The sequence below is a fragment of the Gallus gallus genome, chromosome 6 (assembly GCF_016699485.2).
Source record: "Gallus gallus isolate bGalGal1 chromosome 6, bGalGal1.mat.broiler.GRCg7b, whole genome shotgun sequence".
NCBI classification, from domain to species: Eukaryota; Metazoa; Chordata; class Aves; order Galliformes; family Phasianidae; genus Gallus; species Gallus gallus.
The window spans coordinates 16,534,719-16,549,507 of NC_052537.1; the positions used below are offsets into that span (position 1 = coordinate 16,534,719).

Genomic DNA, 14,789 nt, shown 5'->3' on the forward strand with positions numbered 1-14,789 from the left:
AGGAAGGCTCGTGTACTGCCACAGGGACCTCTAAATAAATCAATGGCAAAGTACTGAATGTAAGAAATACCATATATGCATTACTTCAGTATATATATCTATATTTTAGTACATATATACATGGTATATGCCTTTTGCTTAGTAGTTGAATATAGTATGGACAGTAGTATGGTGAGGGAGATTAGCATGGATTTTAAGCCTTGTACAGGCGCTTTGGCCAGGACCTGGTGAATGTGTTTTTAGGCACAGAGGAAACTGATACTTGAGTAGGAAGGGAGTTGCCTCATGTCCCTGAGGTTTCAGAGGTCAGTCCCCTGGAGTACAGAGATAATGGAAGGGAAGCTTTCTGTCAGGGAGCATATGTTTTTGTGACGATTACACTGTGTATAGATTAGGACTTCTGGGAGGGAGGGAATGGAAAGATGTGCTTGGAACACAGGGCCATCTGCCAGTACCTTGGCATAGCCATTTCATTAATGAGAAGCTTATTAGCTTGAGTCCAGCTGAGATAGACAAGAAAGGCAGTAGATAGGACAGAAATTGTCATCCAGCCACTGTTAAAATGGAGAAGAGACCAGTCTGATAAGCTGTAAGATCTGATTTTATTGAAAGAACTGTTCTTGTTCTACATGGTAAGAAAGTATTAGGCTTCATACTGAAGAATGTTTTCCTTAATTTTGTGATGCAGTGTGGGATGTCCTTTGGTGGAGAAGATATCTAACTTACTGTGTGTTGGAACTGATAAGAAGGTATGGTACTAGAAGCAGGAGAGAACAGTGATTTTTACCAAGAAACTGTTTTTGCATCAAATGACTGTCCAGTTGAAGGTGCTTTGTATTGAATACAGTGTAATTCGTATCTGTGGTGACAAAGGATTGCAGCTGGAAGACAGAGCTTACGAGAATGCCACAATCTCATCCTGGCTATGCCAGCAACCTCAGGAAGTGCAGTCTGGCCTGAGCTCCATGCAAGCCAAAATCTCTGAGGTATCATGAGCAGGCAGAAAAGAGTTCTCTGGAGAAACAGTCAGCGGTTAGGTGTCTGTGCACTCAGTGCCTCTTACCTCCAATTCTGGGTTCTGCTGTTGCCTCTGTGTCTGTGCTCTGTTCCTCAGTTTCCCTGTTCTGCAAGCCAAAAAAAATTACCCTGTTCTGGTGAGATGTTTGCTATAATTCTGTGGATGTAGGACTTAAATGGTGTTTCATTTAAACAGCTCTGCTTTTCTTTTGACAGATGAGTCAGACTTGAGTCAGGGTTGAGGGTGAGATAGCAGAGCCGTTGCCTGGAGAAAATAGTGGTTAGAAGTACTAAGTGGTTTGAACATTGTTATTTGGGCAATGATTTCCGTTTTGTCTGCTTTCATACTGCTCAGGTTGGATTGGTAGTTAAGCTGCAGGGTAAAAATCAGAAAAAAAGTGTTTTCCATGAAAAGCTCTATAATCTGCAACTGCCCAAGTCCACAGGAGGGTACATGTTCTCAGGAGCCAATTGCAAGGGATATGCAATTCACAAGGAAGATGGTCTGCTAAATAATGCTGGGACAAGGGCAATTTCTCTTGAAACTGCTAGGATTAAACAAACAAACAAACAAAAACAGTTTCCACTTACTGTTTTGCTAATTAATGAGGTAACTTAGGGGATTGTCACTGACTTCTTTTGTTGTAAATCTAAAGGAACGTGCATTTTCAAAAAACAAGTAGAAAATATGAATGTCAACATACCTGAACAGAGTGAGCCTAAATTGAAAGGGATTTGGTTAGTTGTTCATTCTACAAATTCTCTTTTTGATTGTGGAGAGGAGAAGATCAGTGAGATTAAAATCTGTGTTATTTACAGAGATGTGTTATTACAGAGGTAAGAATGGGCAATGGTTGGGTCTCAAGGTAGAAAGATGTTTTTTTGACACTAAAAACAGAAGAAACAAAGGAAAAAAAATAAAACAACCTGGCTATGATTCATGTGTAATGCATGGATAGTTCCATGCAAAAAAAAACCCAAAGTATATATATGTTATAAATACTGCATGTCCTGTTGATTTTATACCTAAACGTATGTGTGCGTAGTAGCACAGCGTAAGTTTAAATCCTGATCCTGTGCTTATTGAATTCAGTGGAAATACTTCTGCTGGTTGTGCTGAGCATTAGATCAAGTTCTCACGCTGGCGTTTAGGTGTTGTATAAAGCTCCAGCAGTACTTATGCTTTTGCTTAATTTTTTTCCACTTGCCTTAACATGCAGCATAGTTGATCCAAACTCGTAAAGAAAAAAATTAGTCCTGCGCACTGGGCCCTGCTGTTTCATCTCCTAAAACACTGATAGTATCGTACGGTGGTAATAGTTAAATGCCATGTCACAAGCTTTTAACCTGACAGAACATGTATTTTCTTTCTCAAGTAGTGCAAGAGTATCGCTGGTCCCACAAGGGCATGGTAGGTCAGGCTTTTGGCTCAGTCTGTAAATCTGAAAGGCTTTGCACTTAGTGAGGCCATAAAGAAACCTCCAGCTGGCTGGATGCCTCTCTTAAGAACACAAGTGCGGCCTTATTCAGGGTGTTGCTCAGACAAAGTTGTGTATGCTTCCATCTCTGGGGATGAGAGGAGTGGGAGGGGGGCCTTCAGCAACGTTCCAGTGAAGCCAGGAAAGTCAGATGTTTACATGAAAACACACAGAGTTTAATCACTATGAATCACTATTAATCATATCAAATCACTATGGAAGGGTAAAATAAGGGGGAAGAGAAAGCAGGAAAGCAACAGAGAGCTTTTAACTTGATGCTTGAAGAGAAGGTAAGAAGGGAAGCAGAAATTTTCATTTCACTGTAAGCACAAAAGCTCCCTTAGCTGTGTATGTGGACTGTGAAATTGCAGAGCTCTGTGCAGTGTTTCCCTTCCAGCAGCAGAGCACAGAGCTGAGTGCCTGCGCTGGGGGCGTTGTGCCCAGCTTTGCTTTAGTGCCTTTCTGGGTCAGTGGTTCTCAAACAATGCTGTACAGAGCTGCTTTAGTCGCGCTTCCATGAGTCAGTCTCTAAGTGCCCACACTTCCCCTTAAGATAACCCAGTGTCCTGGAGGATCTACAGGCTTTTCTGGCTAGCTAATCTTAAAGCATTTATGGTGTTCCTTGAACTTGGGTTGGTTGATCATGTGTACCTTTTTCAGTTGCCATTCTTCCTGACAATTCAACCACAGTCCAGTTGTTGACTTCAAAAGACCAAGTGAAAGGATGTGGCCAAGTCCTTGCACCTGTAGAGTTGAAGGAACCGATACTCCTCACATTGTTCTTACTCTACTCCTTCACTAGAACAATCTGTAGCGTTGTCTCATGAAGAATAAGGAGAAAAGAATTACTGATTCATGCAAAGATTTTTTTTTCCATGCATAATAAAGGATTGAGTAACTGCATTATTTGTTTTCTTTTAAAATGAATTTGTATACAAACTTGTTTTACCTCTGTGTCTCAGGAAATACAAAGGAAAAGGAATGGAAGGCAGAGCTGAAATAGTGTACTTAAGTATTCTTCCAAACAAGCTCGTATGGAAGTAGAGGCTTCTGTGCATGGATCGGTATATATTTCTGACTGTGGCAAGGCTTGATAACGATTTGAACATTCATATAGGCAGCCTTGATGGTAACTGGGAGCCCCCAGGGAGGAGGGAGCAGCCTGTTCAACATTTGTGCACTCCTCACCAGCTGAGCGCACCTGCAGTGTCTGCCACCAGCAGCCTGCTGGAGAGGTGTTTTGGAAAGCAGCACCAGTCAGGAGCAGATCTTGAGCAGGGCTTAGGGAAAGAAAACTATTATACTCGGTGTGGGAAAGTTTGTGAAGACACAGGTCTGTTTCTGAGCATTGGCTAAGCTGAAATTGGGGCTGAAGATTGGCTAAGCGTGTAAAATGTTATTTGGTAAGAAATTTTTGTTTCTTCTTTCTCCTAACTCCTCCAGAAGCATCAGCTGTTTCTCCTCGTTTTCTCTATTTCCATGTATGCAAATCCTCTTCTCTCACCTATTGAAAAAGACATGATGCACCTAATTAAAAAGGTGTGGATACAGCCAATCTGCTAACTAGTCCTTTGCAATTTGAGTTCAAGACACTGTATTTATTCTGCTCCCAGACTTAGCTTCCATTCAGCTCTGTGCTATTGCATCCATGAAGAAAACCTGTATGTGATGTTTATTTGGAGTATTGGGTAGAGTATCTCTTTTTATTAAGCATCTTTTCTGTACAGCCAACTGTGCTATGGCCATGGTATCTTGGAAGTTGTTACTGTGAACCTGGAAAGCAGGGCATTAGAACAGAGCTATGGAAAACTCCTTTTTTTTCATTGCATTATGCTTTTACAGTCATAGCCTTGTGTTTTATACCTGTTTTTTTTTTTTTTTTCCCCACTAGAAAATGAACATTCCTAATTTTAGTTTTAATTGTTTCCTTGTTGGGGGTGAATCACAACTTGGAATTGCCAATTCATAACATTGTGGGCACCTTTGTGGGGTTAAATGAGGAGATGTTTTTACTTTATTATTGTTTTTTTCCACTTCATCTTCTTAAATATTGGAGGAATCTCCTTTACAGTGTAGAGTGCACTTCATATTATGGTAAAAGTCAGATAAAAGTAAGCATCAGAAGTCTGGAGAGGCAGCACTGTCCAGATCAAATATTGACTATGATAAATGGAAAATGTAGAGAAGGAATTACATGGATAGTCAGCAGGCTTCTGACTTTATGTGCTGTATTTGAAGGAGGAAAAAAATGAGAGGAATGCGACCCTTTTCTTCTTGAAATTCTCCGTGGTTTCTCTCAACTGTAATTTGGGGGTCACCATTTAGGCAGAAAACCTTTGTATAATATTCAGTTGCTATTATGTGCTTTCCTTTGGGAATCTGGCTACTTAGTGTTTTCAGGCTAGCTGTCTGGAAATCAAATACTTGACTGCCTTTCATTAATCTGGTGATTTATTTGCTGGTTGTTTTTTTGTTTGTTTTTGTTTGTTTGTTTTCTAAATGCTATTTTTAAGATGATGATGACTACAGGACTGGTACAAGGAGTTGAGTCTTTGCTTTGTCTGTTGGAACCATGGTTTATTAGAATAAGGAAAAGGCTAGTACCAACCTAAGTGCAGTGCTTTGAATGCTTTGAGGAAGAGGAGCATAAACAAGTCATGAGCAGAATTATTTAAATTATCTGAATGGGGTGAAAGGTTTAAATACAGAGAGCTCTGCTACTCTAATCCAATAATTCAGAGAATGCTCAGTGTTATCATCTTAATTATGGCATTGTTGTCAGTAGGTAGTTGGTTTTGTTGTTCAAAGTCTCATCCAGCCTGGTCTTGAACACCTCCAGGGATGGAGCATCCACGGCTTCTCTGGGCACCTTGTTCTAGTGCCTCGCCGCATTCATGGTGAAGAATTTTATCCTAATATCTAATCTAAATACAACGGCTGCTCTGAAAGTTATGCCTCTTATTTTATTATGTCATTCCCCTCTTCATTCTCATTTGTTTGGTTGGTTGTTCTTTAGCTTGTTTGGTTTTTTTTCTAAATTTCTTTTCTTTGGCGTGATTTTAGCTGCTAGGCTGTAACACTGGAAAGAAAGTTGTTACTGATATCCTTTTCCCTGTTGGCCTTGATAGTAATTGGTTTGCTTTTTTGTTGTTGCTGTGAGACAAACAGACAACTGATAGCAAGAGAGAAAAGGACAGAGGCAAAGACAGAAAAGCATTACAGTTTTAACACTTCACTACTTGCATTACCCTTTGTAAGATCTGCTGGAGCTGTCAAGGTCATGGGCGTTTTGGAGCAAGATGGATTGCAATAAACATACTCATGCTGATGACAGGCTGGGACTGGACAACATGCACTCCGTAACAATAGGTGACTTGAAGGAAGAAAGGATAAGGACATGTGAGACCTAAAACAGGACTCACATGTGAGTGAATTATGAACCAGACTAAGCCATTTGCTTTCTGTGATCTAACTGATACTTCTCCCTCAGAAAAACAGCTTATTTCTTCTGTTTTGAAAGCTGCTCTGGTGAATTACATTGAAAATAAACCATCATGCAAGAGAGAGGGGAAGAATTTAAGAGATCATTTCTAGAACTTTGAAAACAAGATTGCTTTCACTGTTCAGAAGTACAGATTCACCTAAGAGCATTGCTGTTTAGTGTTCATTGGACTGCTTGCCCAGACCAAGGATAAGATCTTCATGGGAATATAGCTATACTTGGTTGGGCTCCTGTGTGAATACTGTTCTTTTTAACTAAGTGGACCATGTTGTGTCAGATTAGTGTAAATATTAAGGCTTTTCTGCTTAGAAAAACTCTTCATTTTCCAGAAAGCTGTTTTATCTTGTATTGGTGAGGGGGACCACACACACATTTGTGTATGTGTCCTGGTGTTCCAGAGAGCATCTGTTATGTTCAGGTTTTGGCCTTTTCTCCAGAGTAAAAACTAAAATGAAACTTGCAGCGAGGCTGGCGCTTGAGAAATAAAACTGTCAGGAATACAGATGTCATTGCTTATTGACTCTCCATACGGTGCAGCCCCTGACTAACAGGAGCTCCATAAGGAGCTTGCAAGGCCAGGTTCTCGTACACAGCAGGAGCTTTCCCACTCTATTGTTGTGGCTGGTAAATTTGAAACTAAATACAAACACGGGAAAAGATACGATGCTTCTACAGTTAATGACATCGTTTCAAAACCACTTAATTATGTGCTAGGCAAAGGTTCATGCTATTAGTGAATACTAATGCCTAGAGATGAAATGTGTTGTTGTTGGGGGCTTTCCAAAAATACAAATATGTTTGCTTCTTGCGGACAGCATTAAGAGATGAGTTTGCATAGAGGAGGGAAATGAAAAACTGTTAGGCAAGGTTTTTGCCACCAAACTTGGCTTTCTGTGGAAATTAAAGCAGTGTCATCTATTAGTGTTGCTTTAAGCCTGCCTCAAGCTTAAAGGTCTTCAAAATAAATCTTGCCATGCAATCAGATTTGGCCATTCCCTGTCATATTCTACTGATGGAAAAATCTCTCCTCAATAGTATCAGTCTGTGTTTTTTCACCGACTACTTTTCATTTATTACATTCAGTTTGAATTCCTTGGTACCTAAATCAACTGGTGTTAAATTCTGCCCTCCTGTCTTACATGGTTCTATTGAGTTTCTACTATTATTTTTTTCCAAGTCTGCTCTCATCTGGTAAATAAAGACTGCTAGACCAGAGCAATGCTCTATCTTTGTCCATACCCCCACTTTGGTAATATTTTGCACCAGAACATGTGGGATACTGCAGAGTGACACATCGGGAACAGCTGGTCCCTATGGGAAACAAATTCTATCAGTTGAGTGTTAGTTTATCTCCTTGTGTTGGTCTTAACCAGTACCATGGGAGGTGGGGGTTAGGGAATGGTTCTGCACCGGAGGGTGGCAGGCATGGAACAGGCTGCCCAGGGCAGTGGGCACAGCCTGAGTGCTGAAGTTCAAGCAGCATTTGGGCATCACTCTCAGACATAGGGTTTGGAATTTAAGGGGTACTGTGTAGAGCCAGGGGTTGGACTCAGTGATCCTCGTAGGTCTTCCAAATCAGGTTATTCTGTGATTCTGTGGATCGCAGGATAAGTGAAAGGTTTTGTACTGTGGATGGATGGGAAAAAATAAGTGCTCTTCTAACCTAAACTTTATCTAACCTACAAAAAGGAAAAAAAAAGATTTTGCTGCTCTTTTAAATTTGCAGTTTAAATTCAGGGAAAGCAGGAAACTGAGAGTATTTGGTTATATTCACAGGCAGTACAAGTGTGATTCTTATTTGTTTACTAATTGGCTGTAGAGTATTAAAGGTAATTGGAAAGTCAAAGGTCAGCGTGTCTGTTGAATCAAGGTCTATGTGAGCTGGAAATCTGCAACAGAGTACTTGTGTATCTGATACCCTGCTGGTGCAGAAGATCTGCCTTTAGAGGCTATCCAGTGGGCACAATGAAAGCAACCTCCTGAGCCCAGCTGTATTCTAATCTAAGCTCTCTTCATGAGTCTTGTCAACTCCACTGAGGGCTCCCTGCCAGCAAGCTGGTGCATTTTTCATGTCTGCGTGCTGGCACAGAAGCTGCCTGAGCTGCAGTTAGTTTCACAAAGTAACTTGCATCTGTGTGATCACTAGCCAGGTAGAGGGGTGGAGAAAGGGTGTAACTCAGTCCTTTGGAGGTTTGTTTTTGTTTCGCCGTGTACCTAATGGTCCTGACTCTTTTAAAGGCTTTGGCAGTAGACTACACAAACCTTGTCACACCACTGAAGTTTTACTGAACTGATTTAGCAGTGGCTAAGACTAAAGAAGTAGTGCCTTATATTATGCTTTGTTGGTTGTTTCAAAGGCAGCAGTAGTAATGAACAAATGTGAGAAATCCCATTAGAACTACACTGGCTTGTCTACTTCTCTCAACTTAGCCGCATTTGTTTGTTCTGTGAACTTGGTGTGTTCTTTGTGGTTTACCTCTAAATCCAGGTCTTTTGTTTTTTTGGTTGTTTTTTGTTTTTCTTTTCCCATGCTTGTCATTTCTCACCCCACTCATTCTCACTACTGCGCAACTGAGCCTGCTGAAATGAGACCTGATGTCATTGTCTGGTTGGTGCCAGCAACGCTGTTGTAATGGCCTTGTTCTGTCCTTATGCCATGGTTAGTGTAATGTAATCATTACCTTGGTTCTGGAGAGCGAAGGTACTCCTGCTCAGTAAATATTTACAAACACTAATGGAGGCAAACTTTGGGGAAGAGAGACTAAAGCGCTGTTTAAAGTCTCATTTTTTTTTTTCCATTTTAAAACAGAACACCATTCCTGAGGGAAGCAGCTGATGTGCATGTTTTCTTCCCAAGATTGTAATCAGAGGTAGGTGCAGAATCATTTGTGTTTCTGTGGGCTATTGTCTCTTGAGTTTTGACAAGAGGAAGAGCTTGTTTATGGCCTTTAGAGTGGTCTCATATCAAAATAGAAGGTAAGGAATTGGGTAGAAGGAAGAGGCTAGACTTATATGCAGCAATGTGATTATACACTTCTCCTTCCCAAGCTTAGAATGATTTGTAGAGGAAACAGTTCTATGCTTCTTATCTTCAGTCATGCAGTTGTCAGCGTGAAGTGACAGGGCAGTTGGTTTGAATTAGAAGAGAATTTCTGTGCAGTTCCAGAGTGAGATAGGAATGGGTGTTTGTTTATTGCTAAATATTTTTTTATTTGAATGGAGTGAATATTCGCATACCTTGTGGGCAAAATTTGGGGCAGTGTTATTCAATGTCCATTAATTCTAACTGAAAAGGAATGGGAAGGATGTGGGCTAGAAAGCTTTTAAAGTTTCACATTTTGCATTTTACAGAATCTTTGACCCGTGTATAACAGCTGTAAGATCCCTTTGGGAATGATTATATTTATGTTGCTCCCAGCACACTGGAACTGCATTCATGACTTATACCCACAGGAAATATCATAAATGTAATTAGAAATATTGGATTGGTCTAAATGTTGTGCTAAAGGAAAGGAGCCCCACTTTCTTTTCCTGAGTACTGTCTGTATGAATGGTGAGGGAACGTAATTCTTGTGCAGTATATGTAGCACGTATGCTTGAATATTATATACTTGCAAGAAAGCACAGTTCTTATCCCGGTGCCTGATGCAGAACTTGCATCAGGATCCTGGAGTATTTATGGCTTCCAGGTGTTGCAGTACATTGAAAATGCCAATCATATCTTGAAGTTCCTACAATCAGTGGTGCAGTATAGAGATAGAGTGGTCATGATTGCAGGGTTCCTTGATTCTTTGCCTTAAACAGCAAAGAAGGTTTGGGTTTTTATGTGTGCCAGAAGTCTGGTTGAAATACTTTTTCCTCAAAATGCCTGAAGAGTAATCTCAGTTGTTACAAGGATCTCTCAGATTGCTTGAATACAAGTAGATTGTTATGGCTTCAGCTATGCTGAGAACTGGAGGGTGGAAAAAAGGAGGATGGAACAGTACAGTCATTATGCATGTAGACCAGATTTTTAAAAATGAAATTACAGGAGCTAGTGTGTAATGCTGAGTTCCTCTGTACAGAAACTCTGGTGGTGAGAAAGTGTACTAAAAAGAGGACTTCAGACTCTGAACCCTTCTCACACCACACTTCTAAACTATATCTGTCAAGCAGAAACTGAACTCTAACCCTAATTATCCTGGGGAGCCATAGATGAGTCTGATACTGCTGTTGTAATGAAATATTTCTTATGGGGCAGGTCTCTATGTAGGTCCCACTTTCCTTAGGGAACTTCTTTCCATCCCCGCTTACTGTAGAGCTCAATGCTTTTTCTTCCTAACCCTGATTTTTCTGGTGGCATAGAAAAGGGCCCTCAGGCGTTGATCAGATAAAAGGATTTCAGAGGGGTGGAAAAGAGATAAGTCCTGTGTTGTTGGTGTGTCCTGTTCTTGAAACACATGGTAAAGATTTTTGTCCTTTCAATACACTGTTGTGGTGAGTAGAGTAACAGAAGCCAGGACTAATTCTGTAGGCTCAAAAGCAGAATAAATAATATAGAAACTTGTGATGATGTAGAATGAGTGTAATGAGCAAATCGGCATTCTGCCCAGTTTGAATTGTGTATTTTCATAGACATTTGCTGTAAAAATCACATTAAGAAGTTGTTACCTTAAAATAATAAATGAGGGATTAATGGGATTCATTCTTTATACGTGGGTTGCTCTGAAAGTAATGCCTCTTATTTATTTCCATAGAAAGTGCACCAAATACGAAGAGCACAGTAACAGTATCTGACAGAGAGAATTCTCGGTTACAAAACACTATTTTTCAACATAGTCTCAACCATTAGTTATGCATTTTCACCAGCAGTGAACAAGAGCTGCATGCCGTGCACCATCTGCACCAGTGGAGGTGACCCAGTGTCACTGTTGCTGCTGCTGAAGTGCACCACTTATTGCCTCACTGTGCTCACATCCACTGTTTGGTCTCCATAAATGTTCAGTAAGCATCAATGAATGGCAGTGGATGCCATTTTTTCTGCATAGAGGAACTCGGTTACACACCTTTGCTTCGTAGACACATCCATGTCAGGTAGAATTTTTGCCAGACTGCTGCCACAGCAACAGAATGTAACGAAGTGCTGGCAGGAACCTCTACTGCCATACCACCACCATCTGCCTCTGTTGTTGTGGGCCCACATAATAAAAATAGGAGGCATTACTTTCGGAGCAGCTCTCGTATGTGCTATGAATGTCAGTTTATATGCAACACAATTAGAAGAGGAAAGGGAGAAGAATGTTTGAGTTGAGAGATGACCACAATAAATTGCCACTGTAACTATATTTTCTTTGACTCAAAGGGCAGGGGATGGAAGCAGAAATCAGAGATGTAGAATGTTAGCAGGTGGAGAGGGGACCAGTAGAATAAATAGTCAGATTGTATTTGAAAGCAGAAGCACTGGAAACTGTGAATTATTATTTTAGAAGTGGACTTTGGGCTTTCTTTGTGTTAATCTATGATTAGTTCAGTCCTTGTTTTAGCAGGACTTTCTTATTGAGTGTTTGCGACAGTGAGATGATTGTGCCAGTGATACTACACACACAAATGACAGAAAAAGAGAGTATCACAAAAGCCAGAAGCTTACTTTGTTATTAAAAAAACCCAAACCAAACAAACAAAAAAACAAAAAAACTTGAAGCCTTTAAGTTCCTTGTATCGTTTAAGTTCGCTTGTATTAGGAACAGTGTGGTGAACAGGACTAAGGAAGTCATCCTGCCCCTGTACTCGGCATTGGTGAGGCCTCACCTCGAGTACAGTGTTCAGTTTTGGGCACCTCAGTACAAGAAGGACATGGAGGTACTGGAGCAGGTCCAGAGAAGGGCAACAAGGCTTGTGAAGGGCTTGGAAAATCAGCCCTGTGAGGAGGTTGAGGGAACTGGGGCGGTTTAGTCTGGGGAAGAGGAGGCTGAAGGGAGACCTTATTACTGTCTTCCAGTACCTGAAAGGTGTTTAAAGTGAGAGCGGGGTAGGTCTCTTCTCACTGGTGACAGGTGACAAGACGAGGGGAAATGGCCTCAAGTTGCACCAAGGCAAGTTTAGATTGGACGTTAGGAAACACTTTTTTACGGAAGGTGTGGTTAAGCACTGGAATAGGCTCCGCAGGGAGGTGGTTGAGTCACCATCCCTGGATGTGTTTAAGAGCCGTTTGGATGTGGTGCTCAGAGATATGATTTAGCAGAGGGTTGTTAGAGTTAGGGTACCATGGTTAGGCTGCGGTTGGACTTGATGATCTTTGAGGTCCTTTCCAACCTGAGTAATTCTATGATTCTATGATTCCTAAAATTCTATGATCCTGTTTCGTGTGAGATCTTTCTTTATTGTCATAGATGAAGCAGATGGACAAATTACTTCTTTCCCTTCCATTACTCTTCATCTTTTTACCTTTCTTAACTAAGCCTGTTTTGTCCTATCGGTTGGATCTGTTAAGGACTTGTCTGCTAGGTATTTCTTTGCAGTCACCAGTTCTTCATCTCCTTGTCTGGAACAGGTAACCCGTTCCTCTGAAACCCGTACAATTGATCTAATCTTGTCAATTATGTTCTGTCATTGAAATATGGCCAGAAATAGGCTGATATACTTAGTGTAAGATGATGTGTCATCATGACATCATGCCACATTTATGCAAGAGATGAATTCTAGTGCTTAGACAGAATCAGATCTTAAATATTTTAATTGGTTTATTGGACTGAAGTTTCAGAGACCTGGCAGGTTAGAGTGATGGATTTTTGCCAGTTACTATCTATACATTTTTTTAAAGATGAGCCTGCTGAGTATTAAAGATGAATAAAAAAAAAGAATAAATAGAACTGTCTCAAATTGTAGGAACTTCTAAGTGCCTGCTTAAAGAATATATAAGGCTAGCAACCTGCATAGCAACACCTACTAACCTCATTATTTTTTCCTCCATATTAATATCCCTTACCTCCAAGAGGTCTTTGGAGATCTTTTGGGAGATGAAAAATTGTGAACACAGCTGAACAAAGGCAAGAAATTAATTACAAAGAAGAAGGACATGACGTAGGGTGCTCTGGTGGGTTCACTTACTGTCTTCTAAATGTGCCATCTATTTGTCGATCTAATGGCTTAACTCCAGCCATTTCCACCATGTATTTTAAATGAAGATGATGTTATGGCTAGGGATTGCTGTGTTCAATAAATCAGGAGCTTTTGTTCTACTTTAACATGGGGAGGAAAAGTAACATGTTACCTTTAAGTTCTTTCCTGTAAATGGATGATCTTCTTTTCTTTGACTTTCTTCCATTAAATGAAACCAAAGTCATTATTCATGTCATTTTATAATACAAAACTGTATTTGTTTCTCAGATTATATTTTCTGGTTCTGGTATTAAAACCATTGATCCATTACTGAGCTAAGGCATTCACCAAACTGCCAAGGCTTGGAAATCAACTTAGGTTGTGATTATGGACAACTTGGAGGGCTTCCCAGAAAAGACCCGTCCAGTTACTTGTCAGAAGAGATGAATATTGTTTCCATTGATTTTTAAATCTATTCCTGCAACCACTGTTGTACCAGCCACTTGTCAAGGCATAGCAAGAGCCAGGAGGCAAAGATGGCTCCACTGCAGGCAGTGCCCTCACCAGTGGGATGCAACATGGCAGGCAGAGCTGGGTCCATTGACAGACTCAGGCCAGGTGAGCACATGGCTAGGCACAGCCTCCATCCAAGGGCAGATGGAGACAAGGGTACAGTGTGGGCCCAGAGTCCAAGCAGGAGACAGGGCCAAAGATAGGACTGGCTACAAGCGACAGTGTCTAAACAAGGGGTTTTCCCAGGAGGCAAACCACCGACAGTGTAAGTCTGAGGTCCACCCAAGAGATGGGGCTGGAGACAGGGCTGCAGACAGGTGTATCTACAACAAAGCTCAGGCAAAGAACAGAGGCTTAGGCCCAAACTTGCATGGGGCTTCTGGACCATAAGCACAAGGGTGGATGCAGATCCTACCTGGGACTGATCTGTGCTTCTGAATGCTGGTGATGCTCTCAGTGCCCTGACACCTCCAACTTCTCAGTGCAACAGATTAGACAAGAAAAAATTGCTTGTTCTATGTGCCATCATCCCCCATTGTTAGCAGAAACATAAGCCCTTGGTTAAATTTATCCAGGAGCTGAAAGAGAGGCAAACTTGTCTTGTACAGACTTCCACTTTTGAACCTCAGGGAGAATCTGGGAAGAAGTAAACTCTTTCAGTCTTCTATACCAGTTTTCAAATCGATTTATCATGAAGGCACTGACACAGGTATTAAACTGGCCTTCAGCTTTACCTGTGACCAGAAGAGTAGTGAAGAGGGGATTTTTCCTGTGTTAGTATTTTTCTGGAGAAATTTATACACAAACATCCTTGATCTTTTCTGTCTCCAGCAAGAGTTTGAAGATTTATGGGACTGGTTAGTGCATATTCAGTGTGTTGTCTCTACCTATAGTGAAACAAGATGAATCAGTACAACAGTGAGCAAAGAATGGGGGACAGGATCTGTGCACAGTAGATACTGATGTGTGTTTGAAACTGGGTGAGAACTGGGTGAGAAATTCTTGTTTGGCGCATACTATAAACTCTGCTAGATTTGTTACATGTTTATGTCTGGAGGTCAAGAATTGTCCAGTGTTATCATCCTGTGGTGGCTTACAGATAAAGATATAGGATTATTCAAGAAAACTTTTCCAAGATTGTAAAATAATTTAACAGACATATCTTGTTCACTGTCTGAAGCAAAAACTTCTGCGCTTCTCTC

General features: G+C 40.9%; 1 protein-coding gene across 10 annotated transcripts in view; it reads left to right on the forward strand.

Annotated features, from left to right (window-relative positions):
• NDST2 (N-deacetylase and N-sulfotransferase 2) overlaps positions 1–14,789 on the forward strand; it is a 128,247-nt gene that overhangs the window by 69,092 nt on the left and 44,366 nt on the right. For 7 of the 10 annotated variants that reach the window (XM_421613.7, XM_046943011.1, XM_015288326.4 and 4 more), the window contains one exon: positions 8,807–8,867. The exons of the other annotated variants lie outside the window; for them this stretch is intronic. The gene's annotated coding sequence lies outside the window, so the exon portion shown is untranslated. The remainder of the gene's footprint in view (positions 1–8,806; positions 8,868–14,789) is intronic. 10 annotated transcript variants of the gene reach the window in all.